Raw genomic sequence first — 13325 nt, forward strand, 5'->3', positions numbered from 1 at the left:
CTTTGTTTGCTTTTTAGCATAGTAATTTCTACTGATGAATTACTTCCTACAAAGCACAGATTTCTCTTCAGGAAGAATGCATCCGTGAATGTTTCAGTTTGGTTGTAGATGAAAGCTAACAAACTTCTGCATTGTCCAGGCAGCAGGAATTAAATCTCTGCAAGATGACTACGGTGCTTTGTGTTCATTTCAGGAGATGCCGGATGCATCTTTTGTGGTGGGTCTTTTTTGGTTTGATGTTTCCTTGTAAAGTAGAGCCAAGAGAAGTTGAACTGAATAGTAAGAGATGCAGTTTGGGTAGATTTGTAAGTGGCCTCTCTAATCCTCCAAAGACTAGCTGTAATGAATGCAGTATTACAGAAGCATAACTTGCAACATGACTATCTTTATTTCTACAAAAAAAAAAAAGGGAACTGGGCTATAAAAGGCTATTGAGTTACCCAAAAATTGAACCTGTCACAGAACTGCAATGAACATCAAAAAGTGTCAGTTCCTTTGTTTGTGTATCATGAACAGTACTAAATTCTCTTAATGAAAATGACAAAGGGGGAAAAAAAACCAAAGCCCAATGATCTCTAGTGTACCATTTCTGGTTTCGGGCTGCTGGAGTACTAAAATTTGTCACTGCTGTGATTTTTTTCATTTTTTTATATTTATAATACAGGATAATAGGAAAAATACATTTAGCTTTTCTTGCATGTACAATATGTCGCTGCTTTGGAATATGTCCATAATGTCTTTAGAGTCAATCACAGTTCTAAAGTTATGTAACTTTCCAAAGAATTCATTCTTCTTAATATTTCAGAGGGCAAAATACACATTATACTTTGCTGTTCAAAGCAGTGGCATAAACTGTTTTCCCTCCAGCCTTGAAATGAATCACCTCAGTCAGTGAAGCCCACTGAACCTTTCGGGGAAAAATGGTCAGTAAATGAATAGTGAGCCTTTAAGTACAGAAAGAGGATGGAACTTCTTTTTCTTATTTTTACTAGTGCAGTCTTCAAGCATTATCTCAGTACAGTAGTTGAGGAACAATAGAGAGATCACAACAAAGTTGAGCATGTAATTTAAGAGTTATTTTGGGGAGCACTTGCTTTGTTCAATGAATCGAATGTTTGCTTTTAATGTTGAGGTTTTTTGCTGAGGTGTGTCACTCGATCTAGGGGAAAAGAATGCTTTGTAAGCTCCTCAAAAAAACCTTGTAAAGCTCTGTAAGCGCAGTGCAGGAGAAAAACTGCAGACCTGATGCTTATGAGCTGAATGAACTGCAGCTGGGAACAAAAAGCAGAAGGAGGAGTTGGATGCTGAGCAGGAAATGTAATGGGGATGAAGCAGGTGTGTGTCAGGCTTCTGTGTGTGGTCAGTGTGTGGTGTGTGAGGAAGCAGCCTGGCCGGGGGAGCTGGCATTCCAAAGGTGGGAGAAATGCAGGGAAGAGCTGGAGATTGAGAAGCTGCCTGCTGGGTACAGGGAAGCACAGCAGACTTGTGTTCGTCTTAATGCCTGAGGGCCACTGTGACCATCTTGTGCAGACAGGAAGGAGTTAGTAGGAGAGGGCAAACAGTAAGGCCATAGGTGGTGCTTGAGACCAGTAGAGGACACAGCGATGATGGTGACAAGCCACAGTCCTTAGCACTAGCCAGAGCAACTCCCACAGCATACTGGAGACCTCAGCCCAGACATGTCCTCGGGGAGGATGCGGCTGTCCAGATGCAGGCTGCAGGGCATGCCTGAAGCTTCTTGGAGGCTGGGGATGACAGCAGCCTCACCTGCAGTAGCTGTGCTCTGGTCAGGCCACCAAACTGCCAGGTGAAGCAGCCTGGATGGCATCAGGAATGCCAACAGGAAGGCTGCAAACTTTGCGGCCATTGTAAAAGCAAGAACCCCAGTTGCCCATTGCATGGAAGGAGGGGAAGGCCAGAAGTGGTGTTTAACCAGGGGAGGACTGGGATTCCCATGGAGGAAAAAAACAAGAAGGCTTTTTCTGCAGCTGCGGATGCTTACTGAGAGAACTGTAGAGCCCTGGCAACAAGACAGAGAATGATTTTTGTTGGGGGATGCATCCAGCCATGCTGTCGGAGCCAGTGAGGCTGTAAGTGACAGGTAACAATAGTCAGGGGCTTCCTTCTGCAAAGGCCCTGCCCATCAGACCTCTTCGTTCCTTGCCTGAGCCCATCTCCAGTATGTTGCTAGTGTCATGGGCAAGGCTTTGGGTTTCTGTGGCTGTGGGACCCTCTGAAGAATGAAGTCCGGTAGGAAAAGAGGGGTGCACCTGATGAAGAGGATTATCTTTGCTGACAGCGTTACTAACCTTGTGAAGAGTTTGAACTAGGTTTCATTGGGTGCATAGACCAGAGCCTGCAGGTATGTGGGAATTGATGGGAGCCCACACAGGAGAGTGTGAGGGAGGGACATCCCTCCCTGCAAGAAATCACAGTGACTGGGATCATCTGAGGTTCTTTTTCACAAACAAATGTGCAACAGAATAAACAAGAGAAAGAGGAAGCCTGTACAGTCACAAAGCTGTGACATTGCTGGGATGACAGGACCATGGTGGAATAGCTTGCACAACCGGAGTGCTATGGTAGATGGACATAAGTTTAACAAGCAGGCAGAGAAGAAAAATGGAGGGGGGTGTCCACAGGGGAGTAGCCTGAATGTGCAGAGCATAAACGGAATAGAAAAAGCCCTGATGGCAACCCTGCCAAGAGTTTGTTGTCATGGCTAGAGGGAATGCCAACAAAGGGGATATTGTGGTAGGGACGTGCAACAGACCACTCGATCAAGAAAAGGAAGAGAATGAAGTCTTCCTTAAACAATTTGAAGAAGTCTCCTGACTGCATGCTGTGGTTTTCAGGGGGGTTTTAAAACCACCTCTGATTTGCAGGAAGACCAGCATGGCAGAACACCAAGGCCAGGAGACTTAGAGTGTGACAGGGACCATCTTTTACTTGGGTGCTGGACAGGATAGAGCAGAGGATACTCTAGATCTGCTACCCAGGAGTAAGGAATGAGTTCTCAGATGCATTAGGCAATGGCAACCTTGGCTACAGTGACTATGAGATGAGAGTGAAAAATTCTGAGGGCAGAGAAGAGGACAAGTAGCAGAATAATAGTCTTGGACTGCAGGGAAGTGAACTCTCTCTTGTTCAGGGTTCTGTTTGGCAGGAGCCCACGGGAGGCATAGGAATAGCAGGAGGATGGACTGGCTGATTGAGAAACTCCTGGCTGAGCTCAAATGCAAAAAATTGTATGGAATGTGGAAGTGAGGATGGGCTACAAGGGGAGACGATGGAACTGCACAGGCATATAGGAAAGGTGCAAGAGACATCAAAGCTTGGCTGGAGCTGAAGCTAGCAAGGGATGTGAAAGCAGCAAGAAGGGTTTCTGCAAGCAAGTGGGACATACATAAAAGGAAGACAGAAGAAAATGTGGGCCTGCTACTGAATGGAGTGGTGACCTAATGATGAAGGTAAAGAAAAAGACTGAAGTACTGTTTCTTCTTCGCCTCTGTCTTTACTGGCAAAGTCTGTTCTCGGGCTTCTTTGAAAGGTCATGGTGATCAAGGGACATTTCTGATGACTTGAAAAAGGAAAAAGTTACATCTAGCTTTTTCGAAGATGAGAAGGAGGATCCAGCAAACTACAAACCAGTCAGCCTCATCTCAGTCCCTGGGACGTTTGATGCAAATCCTCATGGCAGCCATTTCTAAATACACGAAAGAAAGTAAGGTGACTGAGAACAGCCAGCATGGGTTTATGAAGGGCAAATTGTGCCTGACCTTGTAATTGGTTCCGAGGGCAATAGTGAATGTCTTTTTCTTTGGCTTTAGCCAAAGTCTCCCAAAGCGTCTATGTAGCCAAATTGTGGTCAGATGGACTGGGTAAAAAGCAGCTTTGCAGAAAAGGGGCTGGGGGCAGCTCTTAAAGGTGAAAGCTGTGAGGAGTTGAGCGAGCCTGCTGACTGTGCTCATGTAGCCAACAGGCTGAGGGAAGTGGTCTTTTCCCCTGTATCCCCTTCCCTGTGAGACTACCTGGAGTGTTGTGTTCAGTTTGGGCTCCCCTAGTACAAGAGATGCCAATAAAATAGAGGGGCCAGAGGATGGTGATGGGGCTGGACCAAGTGACCTATGAAGACCTGGGGCTGTTCTGCCTGTAAAACAGAAGGTAAAGGTGGGTGGTTAAGCTGTGGTCTTCCATGCTTACAAGAGGGCATAAGGAAAAGGGACCTGGAGTCTTCCTGGAAATACCCAGTGAAAGGACAAGAGTCAAATTGCATCAAGAGAAATTCCAGCTGCATACGTAGAATTTAAAAAATATAAAAAATCACCAAGAGAATGATTTAGGACTAGAGCAGGTGTCCAGAGAGGTTGGGAATTCTGCATTCTCAGAAACTTTCAAAAATCAAATGGACAGACCCAGAGCAACCTGATACAGCTTTGAAATTAGGTCTCCTTTGAGCAGGAGGCTGGACCTCCAGAGAGCCCTTTCAACCAAAATTATTCCATGATTCTACCAAAATGGATCTTTATATGGAAGATTATATTATGGGGATAGATAGACTCCATCTGGCTGCCTCTGGGCATGCAAACTACCTTGTCTGCATCTGGAAACAGTTTTGCTACAGTTTATTGATGCAGATGTTCATGTGTATGCAAGCTGTGCTACAGAGAAAGGCCAGCATTTGCAAATATGGTAGTTTAACACCAACTCTGCTATAAAACCTTATGTCCTTGAAGGAATCTCTTAGAAAATGTGAACTTCGAACAGAATTGGATGGTGCAATTACTGCCTGAGTAACTGCAGCTTATCCTTATGCTTGGATCTATGCTTAAAAACAAGCCATAAGGTTTCTAAAAGTTGTTTTTCAGTTTCTTAGCAGCTTTAATTGTTTTGTTTCAATTGCTCTATTCTATGGGGAAACCACAACAGATACAAGGTACTAGAATCAGGTCATTCGCACAGTTCCCCTGTGAAAGTGTCACATGCATCTTCATAGCAAGAAAGGTGCTTCAGCTTTTTTTGCTCTGAAGTGGAAAAACTTCCACCTCATGCTCACAACATGTTCTGTTTTGGCTGAAAGATGTCCTTCAGGACGTGCTGCAAGGGGCACTGTCGGGAACGGGATGGCGTGTGGCAGAGCAGTGTTTCCAGTTACACTTTTGGCTTAGGTGATCTTGGTAGAACTGCTTTCAAACTGACGATCATGTTATGTTTTAGCCATTTAATTCTGGTGTTTTGTGTTGGGTTCTCTGATTAAAATCTCGTCTCTACAAATGGAAAAGAGGACAGAGGAACAAGGTAACTCCTGTAGGTCCAGCTGCAGCTACCATGGGCTACTCTGACCCTGCGGCTCCCTCCCTGAGGCGTGGGGCTGTGAGGCTCAGCACTCCGCAGCCACACAGACCAACAAGCCTCTCAGAAGGTACCCTGCAGTGGCACCAAGTCTCCTCCTGCTCAGGTAACGCAGCCCCCCCAGGAGGTGAAACGTGGCTGAGAAATGCTGTGCAAGGATAGGGGATGGTGCAGTCCACCTCCTTTTACATGAGTTAGGGGATGGGATTAAGGCTTACCTCTCAGCACAGCGGAGCAAGGGTGGGGAGGGGGGGTTGGGGGCAGGGGTGGTTATACCCAGCGGGAGTCCCCAAGGCCCCCTGGGCTATCCTGGGACAGAAGCCAGCCCACAGTCCCCCAGGCAAGGCCCCAGGTCACCTGGCTGAGGGACCTACAGAGGCATGGACTCATGGTAGGATACTGGTGAGGACCATTTGGGGAATGTGTTATGGAATATTTAGGGCCAGGAGCAAAAGGGGGACAAGGGATGGATCACAGTGGTTTGGGGGAACGAGTGCGGGCAAACAGAGGGGAAAAGGGGATAAAAGGGACTGTTTGTGTGCAGCTTGCCATGCCTGCCCCTGACCAGCGCAGTCTGTCCTGTCTCCACCCTGAGCACTGTTTCCAACCCTTCCTAAACACAAATAAAGATGCTTAAAACAGTCTAAATGATTCTGGATTGTGGATTAATTAGGGATGAATTTAGGCAAAATCTTGAAGCATAGGTTTCCTTGAAATCAATGTCATATTTTCCTACCTAAGACATGTTTTACAGAACTGGGGTGTTCACCTACAATTATTCTGGCAATGTTTATGAGAAAAGCACCTTTATAGTGCTAACTGTCTTAAATGAGTGGCTGACATCTTGACTGATGTTTTCTTCATCTCCTTTCAACTGCAAAACAGGAGGGCTGTGCTCTGTTTATTAAAAGGAAACTGATAAAACTGAAAGAGAAGTAGTTAAAAAAATTCCAAGCAAACCAAGAGGGAATTACAAAATATTAGTTTTGTTTTTCAGAGACTAAAGGGATCCTGGAGATTAGAATTATGTACACTTAAACTTTATAGTCTAACATACATTAATAGGAGAAATATGAAATTTAGAAAAATTCCTTAAGGAATAAATTATAGATTTAAGTAACAGATGCTGCCATAACAAAGCAAGCCCCGCCCTAGCTATTGTTACGTGTAGCACTGCAAAACTGGTATTCCTCTGTTACACTCAATCAGTAGGCTAAATTAATTAAGGCCTAAGTGAAAATATAAAACAGGCACTTAAATTGGAAACTGTTAAACAAAACTATGAGACAGTCTGAATTTTGAGTAGGTTTTTGCACTGCAGGTCCCTTTAAGGTGTGGTTATAGATGTGGGAAGGTGCTAACATTAGAAATCAGAGGTTCCCAGAGAGAAATAAGACAAATTCTTGTGAACTTCTTTAATGAAAGAGAAATTAAAATTCATGAATACCTTGTCTTCCCCTAGTTTCTGTTTTTAATAAGTGTGCTAATTGAATGGTACTTAATTTGAAGGAGTTGAAAGTACCATTCAAAAAAAATGAATGTGTCGGAGCCATAGCTCTCAATCTAACCTGAGAAGCTAAGGTAGAATAAAGCAGTGTGATGCTAATGTACAGTAGCTCTTCTGCATTGTTTCCTTGTACGCATGTTCATTTTGCATTAAATATCAACACAAATTAAGCTACACTGTGGAAAGATGCAAAGGACTCCAGAGGGGTACTTAAAAATATGAGCAGAAATGAATGGCAAGTACTTTGAAAGAATCTGAAGAAGTCCCCTTTATAGAAAGAGAAAGAAATCAAGCACGTACCCATGCACTGAAACTAGCCCGAAGAACAGTGAAGCTGAGAAGGCATTGGGTGGTGGCAGAGAGCAAGTTATTAAAAACTGATTGAAGCAGTAAGAGTGCCCGCAGCCCACACGTGAGAGCCGTGGCTTGGTGTAGGAAACTCCCTTTGTGTTTCCAAAAAGCCAGCTAAAGCTGTGCTGCCTTCCCTGGGGTGTCTGGCCATCGTCTTGATAGCTAAGCAGATGCTGACTTGGGCAATTTAGAGTAGGGAGCAGCAGACGTGGGGGTTAATTTGAGTTAAATAATTTAAAAGTCTGCAGAAATAACAGCAGCACATTAGAGATTAACTGTGAGGAACACTGGTTTTGAAGCAGAAAGTCAGAATCCTGTTTGTAAACAAAAATTTAGAAGATGGACTTTTTTGGCTGTGACCTGGTGTTGTAGGGGACGTGCCAGAAAATGTGTGTGTTGGGAAAAAATGAATAATTGCATGCCTGTAGCAGCTCATATGAACTATATGATCTCATAGCTCTGGCCCACAGGTTTTGTGTAACAGAAATACCCGTAACCCAACAGCTCTAGCAGGGCCCAAAGCAGGCATGGCTTATTTGCAGCACAAACTGTGTGAAGAGCTGTTCTCCATATGGGACGCACCATTTTTAGGGGCAGCTCCACAAGCATCGCCTACTGCCCTCTCCCCTGCTAATGGTGGGAGCAGAACCACCCTCCCTGCGCCGCAGCACCTTCTCCACCACAGCCAGCAACAGCCAGCCCCACCCCACCGTGGGCTTGGTCTCCACCGAGCAGCTCAGCTCTGGGTGCAATTCAGAAAGAGGAGCCTGAGAGAGGAGGTTGGTTGTCTCTTTGTATGTCTTCCGTTGTCCCTTTGCTGAAGAGCGGCATTAAAGGTCCGGTTCAGGCTTAGGGCCGTGTGGAAGTTAGAAGGCATGCACGTTAAGAGAGCCGTGTGCCTCGTTCGAGACTCACTCTGTACCCAGCATTGACGCTTCCCACTCCTTCACAGCACAGGCTTTGTACCAAAGCATCGAATCTCTGCAGCACAGCTACAAACATGAAAGAAAAACGGGGTCACAAATATAGGCCAATTGCCCGTGCATCACGGAACAGGAAATCTTGCAGAACAGCCTTTTTCTTTTCAGTTTCCTCATCTCCCAACGTGGTTTGCTCTTGCAGTCTTTCAATTTAAGAAAAAGGATGCATCCTGACTCATGCTGTTGTATTACAATGTTGTTACTGATTACCAAGGATCTGTTGGTCATGGGAAGCAAAGAAGACTGTCCAGTTACCCGATCCTTTGCAATAAATAGCATTTATACATTTCCTTGTCACTACTGCACTTTTGCTCAGGTTAACCTTTTTTTTCTGCATAGTAGAGCAGGATTCTGCTAAGGAATCAGTTGCTACTTGATCCTCTCTATGCTGCCTTGAGGGGCTGGGGAGGTGAAATAAAACAAACTTTTAACAGGTAGGAACATAAAAGAGATCATCCAGATCAAGCAAACTTAATTGGTTGGGGTTTATTTTCTCCCTCCGTGGTTCCAGCAGAACAGGAGTCCGGAAGCTCAGCTGTGATAAGCTGACCATGTAGCTAAAGACAAGAGTGCTTCCTTGAGTAACAGCTGCTCCTCTTCTCCCCCAGCTTTTCTTCTTACCCTTAAGGTTTGATCTAAAACCACAATAGTCTGTTGTTTGCTACCAGCTTGGGGGACGCAGTTATTTGGAATGATCGTTAATGAACTATGGTCATTTTTTTAACAAATATGATATTTCATAGAATTTAATGCTCCAGCTCAAAGATGGTGGCAGCGCAGAAAAATCTCACACAGTGGAGAATTTGCAAGGGCTTTGGGGGAAACCAGAAGTTTCATCATGCAAGGTATTGCCCAGCAGCTCGAGGAGCCAGGAGGACTGTCCCCACCATGCATTCTGGCTGGGAAGGGCCAGTGACTGCGCTGCACACAAGGTTGCACCAGGGAAAGGGAATTTAATAGTGTGTTGTTAAACCTGCCTAAGTGAATAGGTGCAGGGACATTGATGCCTCGTGGCCTTGTGTTAGTCTCTACCTGCAGAAAACTGCATGTTTAGATAAAATTACATAAGCACTAATTTGTGTATAGTCTCAGTTGGGCACAGAAAGGAGGGATGAAGGACAGTGGAGGATCCTCTGCTGTATATTTGGAGACTGAAGAGTCAGAGGTGAGGCAGTGTGGGACCAGTGCTGAAGTCCTGGTGGAGCATGGTGAGGCACGCTCGGGCTGTGTGATGCAGAGCCTTTCTCACTCTCAGATTTGTACACTGGTGTTAGCAAGAAGTTGGGGTATTCTTCCTTTGCATTAGTTTGATGGGTTGGGTAAAGGTAAAACCCCCTGTTCTCAGAAATGCCATCTACATTCATAAGTCCTGAGGCCTGACAGAGTGGGAACTCAGCCACACTAAGCACACCATAGGTAGCCACAAAATGGTGGCTTAGAAAGTCCCTTGGCTGATTGTTTCAAGCTCCTTCCCTTTGTATATGGTCTGTTTCCTCTTCGGTTTCCTTTCTAACTTTCTTTGCCTCCTTTGTTGCCTTTATTCCCCTGTGTCTCCAACTGGATTCTTCTCCCTCTAGTGCTGTCCCTGCATTTCCCCTGCTCATCCCATCCTCTCCTCACCTCTCAGTTGCACTTGGATTCTGCAGAGCGACACCATGAACCCAACTGACACAGTGGGATTCCCACCAGCCACCTCTGCTCCCAGCACCAGGAGAAATTGCTTTTGTCTGAACACGGTCCAAGGAAAGGCCATCTAGCCCTCACGGCACCAACCTACATCTCCCAAGGTATGTTCACAGGTGTGCCACAGGCTTCATGGGTGACTTTGGCTAAGTCACTTAATGCTTCTGTGTGTCAAGTCCTCAACTGTAAAATGTGGGTGGGTGGACCTGCTGCAAGCTGGCAGTTTGTCAGGCCGTACAGCTCATGAAGTAACCCTTCTATGATTCTGTGATTCTACGATTACATCCCCGAGCACAGCTAGTGCCCACGTGGATTTCCTCCCACGCTGGTCCAGCCACCCTCCTCCTCTCTGACCCAGGACAATGGCCTGTCATTCCAACCCAGTGACTCCCTGCTGAAAGTGAGATGGTTTGCAGCTGGTGCACTGTTTCAACCTGGGTTAGGTCTGAGGAGACCGGCCGTACTATTGCTCAGAAGGAAACGAAACCCACCCTGGTGATGATTCTAGACTTTAGAGCAATTTGGAGAGGAGAAAGAGAGAGACAACAGGCTCTCAATAGGAGTAAAGACAGTTCAACATACTTCGGGGCGGGGGTTATGTGCGGAAGCCTGACTAATATATCTTCTGGTCTTCTCAGGGTCCTGTATAATAACCTTTGAATAGCCTTCAACTCTAGCGGAAGATCTGGTTTCCCCCCAAGAACACTATGTAGTTCCTAAAGAGTCCAACAGTGGAGGCCTGCACTTCTGGTGGTACATTAAAGCTGTTGCGAGGCAGGAGATGATGCAGGAACCAGACTGAGAGGTTAAATGTTCAGGAGGGGCTGCTAGGCAGAACGGGACATCCCAGAGGCATGCATAGAAGTCCTACTGCAGGGGCGGTGCTTCGGACACTAGTCTGAAATTCAAAGCATTTGAGTGGGATTGGGACAGAAGAGATCCACCTTGAGAGAGCAGGCTGGCTACTCTCCCAGAAGAAGCTGCTGTGTACAAGAGCTTCAAAGCCACAACCTGAGTTGAATGCTAAGGTACTCTAACGCAGACTGAAAATCACTCTGTGCCTTGCAGGACAGCAGAAAGAGAGAAGATGAAAGATGCTTAACGCAGGATGTTACCACCTCAGATAGATATAAAAAGATAAAGTTGAAGGCAGTGAGTAATCTCTGCATTTTTGACTATTAAAAGAAACAAGTCTGATTCTAGTCTTTTCCAGTGGTTAGAATGATGAGATTTCAACTTCATAAAAAATCATCTGAAGCCCTCTCCAAGACAAAGCATCCTTAGTACATGGCTTATGGCAAGTTGAACTTTCTCAAAGCTTCTTTCTTCTTTATTCAAATAGCAGGTTTTTATTTAGCATATGATTAGAAGGAACCTTTTAAAGTGCTTTCTTCAGTCCATCTTCCACAGTAGGAGCTCAAAATAACTTTTAACCACAAATCTGTTACTTCTAAAAATCTTTGAGTCTAACATTCTGTCTTGCCTTTTACAGTCTCCATTGCACTCAGCTGTGATGGAAAAGGAAAATTATTGTAAATAAAAGTTACTTCAGAATCGTAAAAAATCCTTCACAGAGAACTGCAAAAATACTGGCTTTCCCCACACACCTGTCTCAGGCTGGAATGACCTCACACTTACCCACCATTTTGCTTAACCAGGTGGGATGTACATTATGTGCTTCTCTCCAGGTGTTAGCATGGCCTCCCCCCCACCCTCATGGGCAGGGTGGCACATCTGAACAGAGGGGTAGGTTCTGAATGGCAGCCTTTCCCTTGCTTACCACCATCTTGTACTGAGAAGTGTCTACCTAAGTATTGAAACTTCACAGTTGGTTCAGATGATGAGGAACCCGCAAGGAGATAAATTAGTGTTGCAATACCGTAACATAACAAGAAAATTTTTTTTGAGTCATTAATCCTGCCATCAGTTCCACTTCTGTAGAGCTGGGGGAACTTCTGAATTCTGAGGTGTAGCTCATGGTTATCAGGCAGCAGCATCTCAGTAACGCAGGACACTAATCTAATAATTACGGTGTAGCTCCTTTTGTGGTTACTCTTCAGTAATACCATTAAGTGAGGCATCACAGTGCAAGCTCTTTTGTGATATTTGTTTGGATTAAATTTTTTAAGTGGCCTCACTTTATCACTTCAGGACTTTCAGGAACCTTGTGGCTGAGCTTAGCTGGCAGGAATCCATCCCTTTCTCTGCCACAGCCAAGGCATGGTGTTCATGATACAAAATTACTGGGGAATTTGCAGTGAAATTTTTGTAAATTGAGAAGTCAAGGAACGGATTACACAAACTTTATGTAACCAACATTGCTTTGAGAAACCAATTACAGTTTTGGGTTCTGGTTTTGTGTATTTGATATTAAAAGGTAGTCTGCTAAATGGTTCTTGTGATGTGTGCCTGGAGATTTTAAGGCACTCAATCCTGGCACTCAGGACTGAACAGGGAGTAGACACGCTTGAGATGAATGGACAAAAGGTTCAGAGGAGCAGCATCTCTGCCTTGACGACTGCTTGCAGTGCTTGCAGGTAGAAGGAAATGACTGGCTGGGCCAGGTCTCATTTCAGCATTTCAGCTAGCAATAGTCAGAGGTATTTTGGGAGAAACTGAGCTTCAAAATAGGAAAAGGAATATTGTGCCTGTGAAGTAATGAAAGAATAAGACTGCTGGCCCAAATATTCCCAGCTCAGTCATGATCCTGACTCCAAATACAGTGTGCTAGTGTCTAGGTCGTGATTCCTGGGATAGATGCTGAAACTTCAGGGTAGTGAGAGCCCACTGGGGATGAGTGATGGACCAGTGCAAATTTAGATGTCTGCCAACCCTGGTCAACAAAGTGAGAGGATGCTGCAGTGAAGCAGGAAGTGGTTAATACTAACACACTTTCCCAAATCTCAATGGTGGAGGCAACCAAAACATCCTGGGGACGAGAGGGCACAGGCAGCTATCAGTTGCCAGCTTTCTCAAGTGCGTCCTCACAGACACCTGTGCTTTTCCCCTTCAGAACATGTCTGTGCTGCACAACACAATACAATGAAGAGAAGAGTATGGTGCCCGGGCGGGCATCAAAACCAGTCTAACTGGCAGCAGGAAGAATGGATCCTTTGGGGGCTGTACTGCATATGGAACCCGAGATATTTGGCATAGACTTGCACTGGGTAAGGAAGATACACTGAGAGAGCGGTTAAAAAGTCTTGGACTTGCTGCAGATGGAGAAGTTTCCTTGCCAAGGCCAAAGGCCATAACCAGGTTTCTGCTTTTCTAGCTCTAAGTTCAAATCAATGCCAGAACGCCTACATAACTGAATCTGGCCCTTTGTGCTGCCAGTGCCACTTGGCAGGAGACTTGTACCTGCTTATCTACTCTTCTACTAATCATCTACTCTTCTTCACTCTCCAGCCTGTTTCCCTATAGAATCACTTCAGTAGATTTAGCTGTACTGC

This window comes from Numenius arquata, chromosome 2 (genome assembly GCF_964106895.1).
Source record: "Numenius arquata chromosome 2, bNumArq3.hap1.1, whole genome shotgun sequence".
Lineage (NCBI taxonomy): Eukaryota > Metazoa > Chordata > Aves > Charadriiformes > Scolopacidae > Numenius > Numenius arquata.